Genomic DNA, 14,907 nt, shown 5'->3' on the forward strand with positions numbered 1-14,907 from the left:
CTGGGCAGTTGTAGAGCAAAGTGTCAGCTGTGATTGGTAGATGTGGAATTACGGGAACTGATGCAAAAAAAAAAAAGGTCTTTAAAAGAAAGAGACAAGGGCCTGAATGAGGTTGGTTGTTGTGGTTTGTCTTCTGGGAGTTTGAAAGAGACACACTTGGAGTGGAGCCTCCTGTAAGAAACAGTTCTATGGGAGTTGAGGCTGATACAGAATCTGCTGATTGAACTGACTGACATGTGGTGAGTGTAAAGGCTGACTTCCTTTCCTTAGCCTTTCTGGAGGCATCAGCCTTCTGGAAAGGCATATCATCTTGAGACTCCTTTCCCCTGACTGGGGACTTAGAATCGCTACCTGGCTTAGAGGAAGACAGAGTGCTCTCTCTCGCGCTCTCTCTCTCTCTCTCTCTCTCTCTCTCTCTCTCTCTCTCTCTCTCTCTCTCTCTCTCTCTCTCTCTCTCTCTCTCTCTCTCTCTCCCCTTTTTCTTCTCTTTCTCTCTTCCTTAATATCTTCCCTCTATTGTAAAATAAACTACCATGAATTCCATTTGACTTCAGTAATTCATTTTTGAGATTTAGAAATTAAATCCCTGGAAACAAATTAAATATTCAGTCCAACCATAAAATTAACAGAAGGTAACTCTCTCTCCCCTGCCAGACCAAGACTCTTGGGGAGAAAATCTCTGCAAAGGAATCCCCATGTTGCCCAGTCACCATGATAGCAGAATACTCTCAGTGTCATTGGAGAATTGCTCTGGTGACAATACCAGCATGGTCATGGAACTCATAGATATTTTCCCTGCTTCACCTGACTTCCTCCAGCCTAACCTTCTACATAAATGGTCTTCTGAATATTTCCACATATCCAGGGTACATTTGCTGCTAACTCTCCGGCAGGTTTCTAAAAAGGCTTCACTTTTCTACTGGCAGGATTCACAGTGTGGTACCAGATGATCCAGCAGGGGGACCCTGCAAAGCACCAATGTATCCCTATGAGGAATGTCTCAGATCACAATGAAAAGTTTGGCAAAAAAAAAAAAGATACCTCTATACAAGAGATTAAAGCAGAAATGCAGGCCGACAGGAAAATTCAATCAAAAAATTTCAACCACTTACATGGCCTAATAAAAAATACTGATCCCACCCAAAACAAGTCTGAATTTTGCAAGCCTGCTCCTAAACCACAAATAGATGATGAACCTTTTTCTCCCAAAATGGAGATGAGACACCCCTCTTGTATACATCAGGTGCAGACCCTTCTCTCTCGTACTCTGCATCATCTCTCTCATGCTCTGCAACTCCTGACTGATCTTACCACCCTTGATCTTTCTTATAAGCCCCCATCCTCTCCTGCCCTTTCTCCCACCTCACAAGGAGCCCCAACTCCAAAGAAATATCATTCTGCTATGATACCTGTTCCTATCAATGTTGCCTTGGCACCCCCACAGTCAATTTCTAAGGAATCACAGACATCAAATGACTACTATGAAGGCCTTTTCTCATTAAGGGAAGTGCCTGAAATAGGATGCAATGGGGATGTGGTGACCCTAATACACCATATTCCTTTTACTTCCCCAAGAAATTAACAAAATGACACATAATATACCTTCATTTGAATCTGAATCTTTGGTTGTGACTAAGAAAATGGCTGGTATTTTTTTTATCAATATGACCTGTCCTATAAGGATGTTGAAATTTTTCTCAATGCTTTTCTAACAGAACATGAGAAAAATAAAATTATCTCTCTTGTTAACAAGGCCTGGGGGTGTAGTACACCACACTGGCCAGCTCAGGATCCTGCATGGGATTATAACCATACAATGGATCGGTTGCAATTATATCGTTGTAGGGATGTCATTACAACAGCTATGCGAGAATGCTCCAAGGATAGAGAAGCATGGTCAAAATTTGAAAGGCTTAGACAATGAGAAAATGAGACACCTTCACAATTAATGGATAAGCTCATTGAGCTTGAGGATCGATATCTAGGCCTTGATATTTCTAAAGACAAATAAAGAGACATTTTGTCAACAACTTTTTCAGTGTGGTCCAAGATTATTTTAAGATGCATTGCCTACAGTAGCCTCAGATGGACCTTGAAGAGTTGCAACACTCTGCTTTTTATGTCTTTAAAGGCCAAAAGGAAAAACAGGAAAAAGGCTAATAATATCATAGAAACCTTGAGAAAACACACCAAAATTTTGGAAGAAAAGATTGATAAACAAAACAAAGGGCATGATGATCAACCAATGGTGCTAGCCCCTCTCCAAGAACCTAACCAACCAATGGCTCTAGCCCCTCTCTAAGAACCTATCAGTCCCTTACCTGCCAATTCTGTCATAAGAAGGGCCACATAATGATGAAGAGTAGGAATTTTCCCAGGTACTGATGCACTATACCAACTGGATAAATTCTTATAGGAACAATTACAGGAATGATAATTATAATGGTGATTTCAGGAATCATAATTTTGGAACTGATAATAATCCTGGGGAGATAAATCAGGCACCTGACAACTCATACCAAATGACCTCCAGCAGTATATTTTGAGTGGAGCTGGCCCCCAAACCACCCAGGGAGCTACTGCCCTTTAGGGGGGGAGCCCAAGGTACTACCCAAAGATTACGAAAGTTTACGGCGGGGAGGGGGGAGTTGGGGCACAGGAATCAGAGGATAGAACCTTTGATTTTCCATACCCTGATGTCTTACTGCCCATTGTCCCTATCCACTGCCTCCCCATACTAATGAGCCCCATGTAACATTAAAGGTTGGTAACACCTATTATGATTTTCTTTTGGACATTGGAGCTTCCCAGTCTGTATTGAAGAGTATACCTGATTCATATTGCAGTTTCATTGGCTCAGTTAATGTCAGGGGGGTATCAGGGACACCCCTAAAGGTTCCCAAGCTTTCCCCTAGAATACTGTCCATAGGACCCCTTAGTGAGGAACACTCTTTCCTCTTAATGCCTGGATCCCCTTTAAATTTGCTGGGGAGAGACCTTTTGTGCAAGTTTACGGCCACAATAACTCTCCAGATGGTTCTATGCCACTGGAACCACCTGAGGAATCCTTAACTTTACTCCCTATCCTTTTTTTTTTATTTCATTTAGTCAATTTCAAACATTATTCCTTGGTTACAAAAATCATATTCTATTCCTTCCTCCCTTCCCCCAGCCCTTCCCATTGCCGACATGCAATTGCACTGGGTATTATATATGTCCTTGATCAGAACCTCTTTCCATGCTCTTGATGTTTGCACTAGGATGTTCCTTTAGTGTCTTTATCCCCAATCATATCCCCCTCGACCCATGTAGTTCTTTTTCTTCTGTGTTTCTACCCCAACAGTTTTTCCTCTGAATGTGGATAGTGTTCTTTCTCATAGATCCCTCCGGGTTGTTCAGGATCACTGCATTGCCATTAATGGAGAAGTCCATTATGTTCTATTGTACCACAGTGTATCAGTCTCTGTGTACAATGTTCTCCTGGTTCTGCTCCTCTCACTCTGCATCAATTCCTGGAGGTTGTTCCAGTCCCCATGGAATTCTTCCACTTTATTATTCCTTTTAGCACAATAGGATTCCATCACCAACATATACCACAATTTGTTCAGCCATTCCCCAATTGAAGGGCATCCCCTCATTTTACAATTTTTGGCCACCACAAAGAGTGCAGCTATGAATATTCTTGTACAAGTCTTTTTCCTTATTATCTCTTTGGAGTACAAACCCAACAGTGCTATGGCTGGATCAAAGGGCAGACAGCCTTTTATGGCCCTTTGGGCATAGTTCCAAATTGCCTCCAGAATAGTTGGATTAATTCGCAACTCCACCAGTAATGAATTAATGTCCTGACTTTGCCACATCCCTTCCAGCATACATTACTTTCCATTGCTGTTATGTTAGCCAATCTGCTAGATGTGAGGTGATACCTCAGAGTTGTTTTGATTTGCATCTCTCTGATTATAAGAGATTTAGAACACTTTTTCATGTACTTATTAATAGTTTTTATTTCTTTAGCTGAAAACTGCCTATTTGTGTCCCTTGCCCATTTATCGTTGGAGAATGGCTTGATTTTTTTGTACAATTGATTTAGCTCTTTATAAATTTGAGTAATTAGACCTTTGTCAATGGTTTTTGTTATGAAGATTGTTTCCCAATTTTTTACTTCCCTCCTAATTTTGGTTACATTGGTTTTCTTTGTACAAAATCTTTTTAATTTGATGTAATCAAAATTATTTATTTTACATTTTTTTACTTTTTCTAAGTCTTGCTTGGTTTTCAAATCTTTCCTTTCCCAAAGGTCTGACATGTATACTATTCTGTGTTCACATAATTTACTTATAGTTTCCTTCTTTATGTTCAAGACTTTCACCCATTCTGAGTTTATCTTGGTGTAGGGTGTGAGGTGTTAATCCAAACCTAACCTCCCCCACACTGTCTTCCAATTTCCCCAGCAGTTTTTATCAAATAGTGGGTTTTGGTCCCAAAAGCTGGGATCTTTGGGCTTGTCATAGACTGTCTTGCTGAAGTCACTTACCCCAAGGCTATTCTACTGATCCTCCTTTCTGTCTCTTAGCCAGTACCAAATTGTTTTGATAACCACTGCTTTATAGTATAGTTTGAGATCTGGGACTGCAAGTCCTCCTTCCTTTGTATTTTTTTCATGATTTCCCTGGATATCCTTAATCATTGTTCTTCCAAATGAACTTTGTTATGGTTTTTTTCTAATTCAGTAAAAAAGTTTTTTTGGTAGTTCGATGGGTATGGCACTAAATAAGTAAATAACTTTGGTTGGGTAAGATGGTCATTTTTATTATGTTAGCTCATCCTACCCATGAACAGTTAATGTTTTTCCAATTGTTTAGATCTAGTTTTAATTATGTAGAAAGTGATTTGTAGTTGTGTTCATATATTTCCTGTGTTTGTCTCAGCAGATAGATTCTTAAGTATTATATATTGTCTAGCGTGATTTTAAATGGAATTTCTCTTTCTAATTCTTGCTGCTGAGATGTGTTGGAAATATATAGAAATGCTGATGACTTATGTGGTTTATTTTGTATCCTGGGACTTTGCTAAAGTTTTTGATTATTTCCACTAGCTTATTTGTTGATTCTCTAGGATTCTTTCAGTAGACCATCATATCATCCTCAAAGAGTGTTAGCTTGGTCTCCTCCTTTCCTATTTTAATACCTTCCATTTCTTTTTCTTCTCTAATTGCTATTGCTGGTGTTTCTAGTACAATGTTAAATAATAGCAGTGATAATGGGCATCCTTGTTTCACTCCTGATCTTATTGGGAATGCATCTAGTTTATTCCCATTGCAGATGATGTTGGCTGATGGTTTTAGATAGATACTGTTTATTTTTTTTTTTATTTTATTTTTAGGAGCGACCCTTCTATTTGGATTTGCTTTTCAGATTGGTCTGCCTTGCTGTCTGAGGCTTCCAGATGTTTCTCCAATCCAAAGAGATTCATTTACAATTTATTTACAAAATGTAGAAAGAGTGAAATAAGAAAATCAGAGAAAGGATAAGGTAAATCTCTCCTGAGGTTAGTTTTTTCAGAAAATCCAGCAGTTAAGAGTCAGCTTTTCACTCATCACATGTCAGTTCAAAGAGATTTTAGAACAGCCTCATCAGGAACAGGGTCTCGGCTCCAGCCTCCACTCCAAAGAATGAAGAATTATCTCCAGTCTCCACTTCCAAAGAATGAAGAACTGTCTCTCACAGGAAGTGAGAGCTCCTTTTAAAGACACTTCCTTTGCATCATGTCCTATGTCTTCCCCTAATTTTACATCTAACAATTACAGTTGAAGTCCTGCTTTAGGACTGCTCAGAAGGCAGTCAGTCGATTCTGATTCATCACCCACTATCGCAAACATGGGTCACAGACCTCCCACTTAATGATTAAGTGAGATGTTTGCACTTTTGGTCATTAGATCTAAAAATGGGCAGATCTCCATACTCAACTTTTAAGTAGGGTGTTTACAGTTTTGGTGATTAAAATCTAAAAATAGATAGGGATTATAATTTAATCTTCACAATCAGGGGAGAGATAAATTTAATCTTCAGTGTGTATGTGTGTGTATGTGTGTGTGTGTATTAGAAATGGCTAATGTGAGGATCAGTTTTTTTTAGGGCATGTAGTTATGTCTTAGGAGTTTTCTTTTTCAGATTATTTTTAAAATTTGATCAGTAATAAGTGGTGTGGGATGATGAGATAGTGGAAGTGATAGATTTTTTTTGTTAAGCTCTTAACCTTTCTCAAATCCTTATTAATTCTAAGGCAGAAGAGAAATAAGAGTTAGGCAATAGAAATTAAGTGACTTGGCCAGGATCACACAAGAAGTAAGTATCTGAAGCCAGATTTGAACCCAGGCTCCCCAACTCCTGACTCCAGGCCTGGTGCTCTATCCCTTCATTGCCTTTAGATTAATTTTTTAATTACTAATTTAGAATATTTGGAAAAGAAAAACAAAAACTATTTTTAAAACATAAATTACCTATTAAGATCCTGTGCTAAGTGAAACAAAACTTAATTCCTCCCCTTACAGAGCATAATTAGAGAAGTACCTTAATGGATTTAAGCCTAAATATTCAAGAACTGGTACTATTAGGCTGACTTCTTTCACTTTTTTTTTCATTGATTCCCTTGATATTCTTGACCTTTTGATCCTCCAGATGAATTTTGTTATTATTTTTCCATCTCTAGAAAGTAATTCTTTGGTAGTTTAATTGGCATGGCACTGGATAAGTAAATGAATAAGTAAATTAATTTAACTAATATTGTCGTTTTCATTATATTAGCTTATCCTATCCACAAACTGAGAAAAGGGAAAAAGAAAAATATGGATGGGGAAGAGTTTATGGCTAAACATAATGATATAGAAGATCACACAATATAGACAATTTTCATTACTATGTTATGTCAGTAAATAAGGTTTAGCTCATCAGTTATCAGGTTATTATGGGTAAAAACACTAGTGTAGCTCCTGAGCTATATTTTTAGGAATGCATACCAAGAGACCACCTTGAATCTGGAATAGTCACCCTACTGGGGACCCAAACTACAAATGTGATTTGTATGCAATTGGAGGAGAGAAGGAAAGAGATATCCCAGAAGGCATGCTATATATAAAAAGAAAAACTGTTTAAAAATGAAGAAAAGGCATGAGTTACTAATACTGGATGCCTCCACACTAATTCTACTTTCCAGAAGTTATATACAAGATAATTGCTAGAGAATAGAAACTAATGCAGAAAGAAGTAACTTTAACCTTTAGCCTTAGCAACTCTACATCCTTCATCTCTGGGATGATACCCATAAGACCAGTAAGAACAAGAAAGTTTGCATAGAAAAGGATTTTCTTAAACTTATCAAGTCAGCTGGAACCATACAACTCTGCAATCTAGGAGAAATGCCCGAATGGTGAGGATTAGAATTGCTTTGTAGAAAGGCAGAGACTGATAAATAGGATTATTTGTGGAGCTACATTTGTTAGATGACTGACTCCCCTAAAAACCTAATAGGAGGTTGGTATTGGGTCAATTTAGCCTCTGCAACCAGGAGAACATTATACACAGAAACCATAACAATGTGGGACAATCAAAGGTAATTGAATTTGTTACTAATAATTCTGTAGGACTTATGAGATAGAATATTATCCACATCTAGAGAAAGAACTGTGGGAGTAAAAAGCCAGAAAACAAATGATGATTTATCACTTGTTTATATATATATGTGCTTTGGGATTTTAGTTTTAAAGGATTACTCTTTTATTAAAATGAATAAATGGAAATGGGTTCAAATGATAGTATATATGTATAACTAAAAAAATAAAATGAATTTCCAAATCTAATAAAAAAAACTTAGCCTCTGCACCTTCTGCCTGCTTACTAACTACATATTTTAATCCTTGTCACATTGAAGATTTCATTGAAGAAGTTGGTTTCTCATAAAGGTCTTCAGTGTGGGTCTGGCATAGGATTCAACCTGGGCAAGGGAGGAACATTGCAATATATATTATATATACTGTGGATCCTGAATAAACTGTAATCACTTGGTGTTTTCTTTGGAACAGAAAGGCTTATCACTCTCTTATTTGGTCTGTGTAACTGTAGATACTAGTTGCAATGGCACTAGGTCCTCCTCTTGCCAAGATAAACTTGTCTGGGGGCTCATCAAATTCACCATCTATGGAGAGGAATGCAGGCTGAAGAATCTAGGACAGTAGGAATATACCAGGCAAACTACTGGCCCTGGGCCCTGAGAGGAAGAGAAAAAACTGATCCCCAGAACCTCTAGGCTAGTGTCTTGTTTTCAGGCATCTTTATTTTGCTTAGAGAAACTTCACTTAATTTTAAGAGGTCAAAATAGTACTTACTGGGCTGCAACATTTCTTTGACTTTCTTCATTAGTACAAGCCAAGATTAAGCCTCAATGCAAGTATAAATTCTTATCTCCGAAGAATCTGCACTCACATAGATGCTGAGTCTTTGTTTTTACTAATGAGAACTGTTGGAAGAATTGTTGAGGCTCAGTAACAAATAGAGTGATGCAGGAGAAAGGAAGGAAGGCTTCTGCTATATTGGGTCCCCTTTACTAACCTTACAGGAAGATATGGATGAGAGTTGCAGGTGATTCGAAGCATAGTTGAGCTACAATCTGCATCACTGGAGGAAATATGATCCCCTGGAGTATTTGAGTAGGTGCCAAAATTGTCTAATCACTGGAGCACAAATTATGGAGAAGTGGCCCTGTAGTTTTCATTTGTCTGCTGACAAACTACATTGGCAGTATAAAATGAAATATATTTTTTAAATTTTATTAAATTAGTTAATTTAGGATATTTTTCCATGATTACATGGTTCATGTTATTTCCCTCCCCTCCCTTAACTCACCTCCCATAGCTGACATGCAATTCTATTGGGTTTTATATGTGTCATTGATCAAGACTTATTTCCATATTATTGATAATTGCACCAGGGTGATTGTTTAGAGTCTACATCCCCAGGCATATCTCCATTGACCCATGTGATCAAGCAGTTGTTTTTCTTCTGTTTCTATTCCCACTGAAATACATTTTATAAACTTGTATTAAATGTAAGCTTAGGATTTTTGAGCAAGGTGATGTCACTTTTCCCTAAACACATACATACATATTCACATATACATATGTGTAAAAATGTGTTTGTGCACATACATGCATACATGCAGAGAGGTGTGAACCTTAAAAATTCCCAGACCCTACTTCATAAGATTGGATTAAGACCATTCCCCATTTGGGCAGTGAACTCTACTTAGATCAAAAATGTGAAGACCTAAGCCTGCTTTAGGGGAGAAAACTCCTTGCTGAACAATGAAAAATACTTAAACCCATACTTAAGCCATGCCTATTTTTAGAACTAATACAAAGGGGTGCTAAGTACCTATAAAGATCAGGCAACTTGTGAACTTACAAGGAACAAAGAACTGGGAAACTTACTCAGAGCTTTCCTGGTATGAATTACTCAAAAATCCACACCTTCTTAGGTGTGGACTAAGAATGGTCTGTCCTTTGAAAAACGTCTACTGTGATTGGTAGATGTAAGAATTTAGGGGAGGTGACAAAGGAGAAAATGCCCTTTAAAAGGAGACGAAAAGCTTTCTCTGAAAGACAGTCAGCTGGGAAAAGGCTGCCTTGAAGGGTCTCTCTCTAGGACATTCAGATTAAGGATTAAACTGGTGAAGGCAGCTGAGATGGAGCTGGCCTGGTATCACTAGAATCCTTGCTTGGACAGATCTTGTGGTGAGTGATTAAGGACTGACTGATCTCTCTCTTAAGACTCAGGTCAAGGTCATATTGGCTTAAGGCCCTTCAAACTTATTCCTTTCTTACTCTTTCTCTCTCTCTTTAATTCCTCATTGTATTATTAATTAAATTCTCTATAAAATCCAGCTGACTTGGGTATTTTTTAATAATTGGGAATATTTCCCTGGAGACCACCTTATATTTGATATAAAAACAAGACACTGTAGTGAAAACATATTTTCTGCGGTCACAACTTACAATCCACTCTTATATCTACTACAATTTGTGTCTTCCACTATTTTAATCACTACAGTTTATAACCTCAACCATTTTAATTATTACAGTTTATGGCTCCCACCATTTTAATCACTACAGAGGCAACAAAATCCTGGGGAGTGCATAAACTTATTTCCAAAAATAGATGCACAAAAATAGAGCAATAACTTAAGAAATTGGAGAAGAACAGTGATAATTCAGAGAAAAGAGACATATCCTAATGTCTAAAAAGAGGCAAGTAATTGTCCCACTGAGCTCTGCCTTAGTGTAAATCATATTCAAAGTGCTGCGGCCAGTTTGAGACATACTTTAGGAAGAAGGTTGAAAAGCTAGAGAAGATAATAAGGAGAACAACCTAGTAAAAGATTTCTGTATTCACTTGAAGGATTTAGGAATCAGTTGAAAGAAAGACTGAGGAATGCTTAAATTCAAGAGGGGGGTCCTTACAGGGGGAGAGGGAGGTATTTAAAGGACTCTTCCTATAGAAAAGGAATTAGATTTGTTATCCTTGGGAGCAGAGAACAGAACCAGAGTTATGGTGTATGTTGCAAAGAGACAAATTTAGACCTCAGGAAAGGGGGAAAAAAATCCTAAAAATTAGCACTATCCCAAAGTGGACTGGATCATCTCAGGAGGCAGTAGGATCTCTTTCACTAGACATCTTCAGGTAAAAGCTATGATCACTTATCCAAAATACTGTGGAAGGAATTCACAGGGACACAAATGATATTTCCAGAAGAAACCTACAAAAGGTTATCAAGGTGTGGCCACTGCACATGCTTCTTGGAGTCACAGTGAGAACTGGGTGGCATGTGGACACCAAAGGGAAAAAGCAGCCCTGAAAATCACTTGGAAATCCTTCCCCACAAAGGTATTCGTCTTCCTGGACAACCAGGCAGGTCAAAGCAGGTCAGGAGTAACCTATATGCCTTAAATCCAACATGCCTTGAACCCCTCGTTGAATTAGGGGAGTGTCTGCCCAAGCATGTGAAGACTTCCCCCAGTAGGAGGGGTGGATGAGAATAATTTGTTTTAACAGACATGAAGACAGTGGAAGCAGGTGCTATGGAATCCCTAAAGCATGTTTAGACATCAAAGAAGCAAAGGGCATCACCAGTTGTCTTGACTTTTGTCTTGGATTTCAATGACTCTGGGAAAGAGATTAAAGTCAATGACTTTGTGCATCTGTGTCTCACTTAAATCCAATTTATGCTCAGATCAAAAGGCATCATCAGTGATGTCATTTTGGTCTTCTTCAAGTGTGAAGGATAACAGCCACTCATCGAAAAATTACGAAGTCTTGGGATAGAAACAAAAGAATAAAGAAAAAGAAAAAAATAGGGTCATCTGTGTTTTCCTCACTGTTACCAATAGAAAGAAAAGATTGAAGGAAAGGTTTGGGAAGTAAATAGCAGGCTAAAAAGTTGGTATCTGAGAATAAAATTTTGATTTCTGGACCGTCCCTTTAAATACAGGAATGGCAGACTCCAAATAAGAGATGGAGTATATTTAACAAAGATAGTAAAGATGAACCTTGTATCTTGCAAATCTAATTTTTTTACAAAAGGCTTCAAACCAAGGAGATTGGGGAAGAAAACTGCCCATCTACTAGATTTCTGTCAAGTTACATACCACAGTGTACTCACTGAATGAAGGGGGTTGGGTGTTCCAAGTCTACTTATAACACTTATTATCTATGTCATGCCTTACTCTTTTTGACCCAATTTATAGTTTTCTTGACAACAGTATCCAAACTGTTTACCATTTCCTTCTCTAGCTCATTTTATAGATGAGAAAACTGAAGCAAACAGGATTAAATGACTTGCCCACCATCCCACATCTAGTAAGTGTCTGAGCCTACATTTGTACTCAAGTTTTCCTAACTCCAGGTCCTGTGTTCTATCCACTCCATCACCTAGCTGCTTTCATTAGCTATGTTTTTTAGCAGATACATCTTCCAGATTTCCAGAGGTAAAGTCCACAAGTCACTCATTTTCTCAGAGCCTCTCCTGAGTTATATCTATTAAGTTAAAGACAGATTCAAAGCTGGTATAAGTGGTCCCAAACCCACAGCAGTGGCATATCAACATAATTGACATATTTATGCTATCTCCCTTTTTCATAAGTAGCCATCAAGCTAGCACTAGACAAGTGCCTAAATGCTTCAAATGACAGAACATACTCTCTCATGAGCCAACTCATTCCCTTTCCCCACAACTATTTTAAGAAGTTTCCATTTTATGTTCAGCCAAAACTTAACACTATAATAATCCAGTGGATCTATGTATGATCTTACCAATGGAGCTATTCTTTCCATGGATCAGATGACAATTCATCTATTCCTGGCCATCCTATGCCACCCTTCTGCATATCCACCATAAACTCACCTTTCCTCCATATAGTTTTCCTCCATATAGTTGCTTCCATCCTACCCCCTGAAGCAATACAGAAAAAAAATATAAGCTTCTTCCAGACAGGAGCTCTTCAGCTATTTAAAGACAATCATCATGTCCACTTTAAGCCTAATGCAGGCTAAAATATCCAGTTTCTTCCATCATTCCTCAGGGAACATGATTTTAGGTCCCCCAACAACTCCAATTGCCCTGTTTTCACTAGTTTGTCAGCTCCATTTTAAAATATAACAGCTAGAATTATGCCTAATACTACATTTATGATGTGACCATAAAAAAACTAGTAAAGAATTTTGTGTTTGAAGTATAGTACTTAACTGAGTTCAGCACCAGCAGCACCTAACATCCCCAGCCCTAGTAAATTGGGTAATTTTGATTTTCCTGTTTAGCTTTGGTTAACAACAAGGTGTATAGCAAAAAAAAAAAAAGGGGGGGGGGGACAAAGTCCAAGCCCAGCCTGGCTTGAAGAAGGTGTGCCCACAGAGATCTCTGGATATTATTAAAAGTATTGGGATGAGTATACCGTTGTCCCCAGACTCCTGCCAGGGTGGAGACAAGGGAAGGTTTGTTTTCGGTTTAGGATTCCTCATTATATCTCTTTTGTATACCTCCATGAATACAAAGGCAGTATGTGGAAGTAGCCAAGACTGGCTGAAATTTTGAAACTTTCTCCTCCAAGTCCTCCAACTGCCTCCCACTGGTGTAGAGAAGATGGTTAATATATCAGCAAATTTGGAAACCAAAAGGAGAAATAAAGCTAAAGAAAGAGGCCATGAGCAGGAGGAAGTGGAAGGGAGGGAGCTGAAGCTAGGAAAACAATGTATATGCTAACTGTCTAGGACTTTGGTCTTAGTTAACTATGGTTTATGCCACTGACATTCCAGTTTCCTCTGGGACTTCTGCCCCCTTTGTTATCTGGCCTTGTCCCTCCTTTTATCTCTATCTCTTTACCATCCAATCCAACTTCACCTTGGCCACTGGCTTATCTTCTCTTTCAACTTCTGCCCTTCCTCCCACATCACCCTCCTTGCTTGGCTACCCTCCATCCTCTCTCAGCTATATTGCCTGCCCTCCTGAGGTCATATACCTCTGACAGTCTTGTAATGTGTCCTGTACTAATATTTCACACAAGGCTGCAAGGGGGCAAAAGGATGAAAGCCCTTCAGACTGAAACATGTCATGATTGCCGAATATCCTTTGGATATCCCTGCAACCAGCAGGAGAACTGCTTTACAGTAAGTGACCTGATCTAAACCAAGTCATTCTCGCTTGCCTTCTATTAGAATGCCTACAAGTCAGTTTTCTCAAAAATAAAAACATTCTTGTGATGAGTAAGAGCACAGAGCTCAATTATGGCAGGTTTATCAACTGGAAAAATAGCTCAAAGAATCTTCCCTGCTGTCAATGGGCCAGTGGCTTCACTTTTGTTCACATAAGACAACATTCATGAAATACAACCAAGGCTTGATCAGTCTCTGACCATTAATATTTGCTCTTCAGAAAGTCATATTTGTTACTAGACAAACCCTGTGCTATTGTTACTAGACAAACCCTGTGCTATTGTAGGTGTTTGTAAATTGGGCGCCATTTTGCTGTCTCTCCAAAGTTAACCTGATTCATCTGACTTGGTGTCATGTGTTTCTCCTTTTAAAGGGGCATATTAGAGAGATCCAAGCAGTCAGTAAAGGTGATCAATCAATAAGCAATTATATATTAAGCACTTACTATGTACCAGCTACTATGCTAACCACTAATTATACAAAAAAGGCTGAGTCCTTGCCCTCAGAGATCTTGCATTCTAATGGAGGAAACAACATACATAAATCAGAATATGAAATAAATAGAGAAGAGAGAAAGTCACCATTAGACATGGTCCAAAGAAGACAGGAGAAAAACTGAGCTTTTCTAAAATGTGAAAAGATAGTGAATAACCTTTGCCCATCTGTCCTTTTATCATCCCACAGTTGTTTTCAATCAAAGGCTAGCCCTCAAGGGAGTTTACATGTTCAATGCTACATCCTTATCCAATCAACCAAACACTATCTTGGCATAAGCATAGTCATTCCTGTCTGCTAGGGTAACTCAACTCCACTTTTACCCTCATTCAAAACAAACATCCATCTTTCATTCAAAAGAATTAGAAGTGTGATTTGGCTTGTGCTTTGTGGCTTTCATGGTGCCAGTCCTTTTTTCCCTTTGTAGTGAGAGCTTGGACAATGAGAGTTCAGATCTTCTGGGCATCTGCAGCATGTTCACTGAGCCTACTTGTGCTCTCCTACATGGACTTCAGAACACAGGCAGATATTCTTTATATTGTTGCCCCTCTGCTTTCTTTGGTGAAGAACATGGCTTCTGATGGGCTGCTGAGCTTGGTGAGAATTCAAAAGGCACATGAGTGCCAGCATCCATCTTCTCTGCCTAGTTGCATTCAGT

This window comes from Monodelphis domestica, chromosome 5 (assembly GCF_027887165.1).
Source record: "Monodelphis domestica isolate mMonDom1 chromosome 5, mMonDom1.pri, whole genome shotgun sequence".
NCBI classification, from domain to species: domain Eukaryota; kingdom Metazoa; phylum Chordata; class Mammalia; order Didelphimorphia; family Didelphidae; genus Monodelphis; species Monodelphis domestica.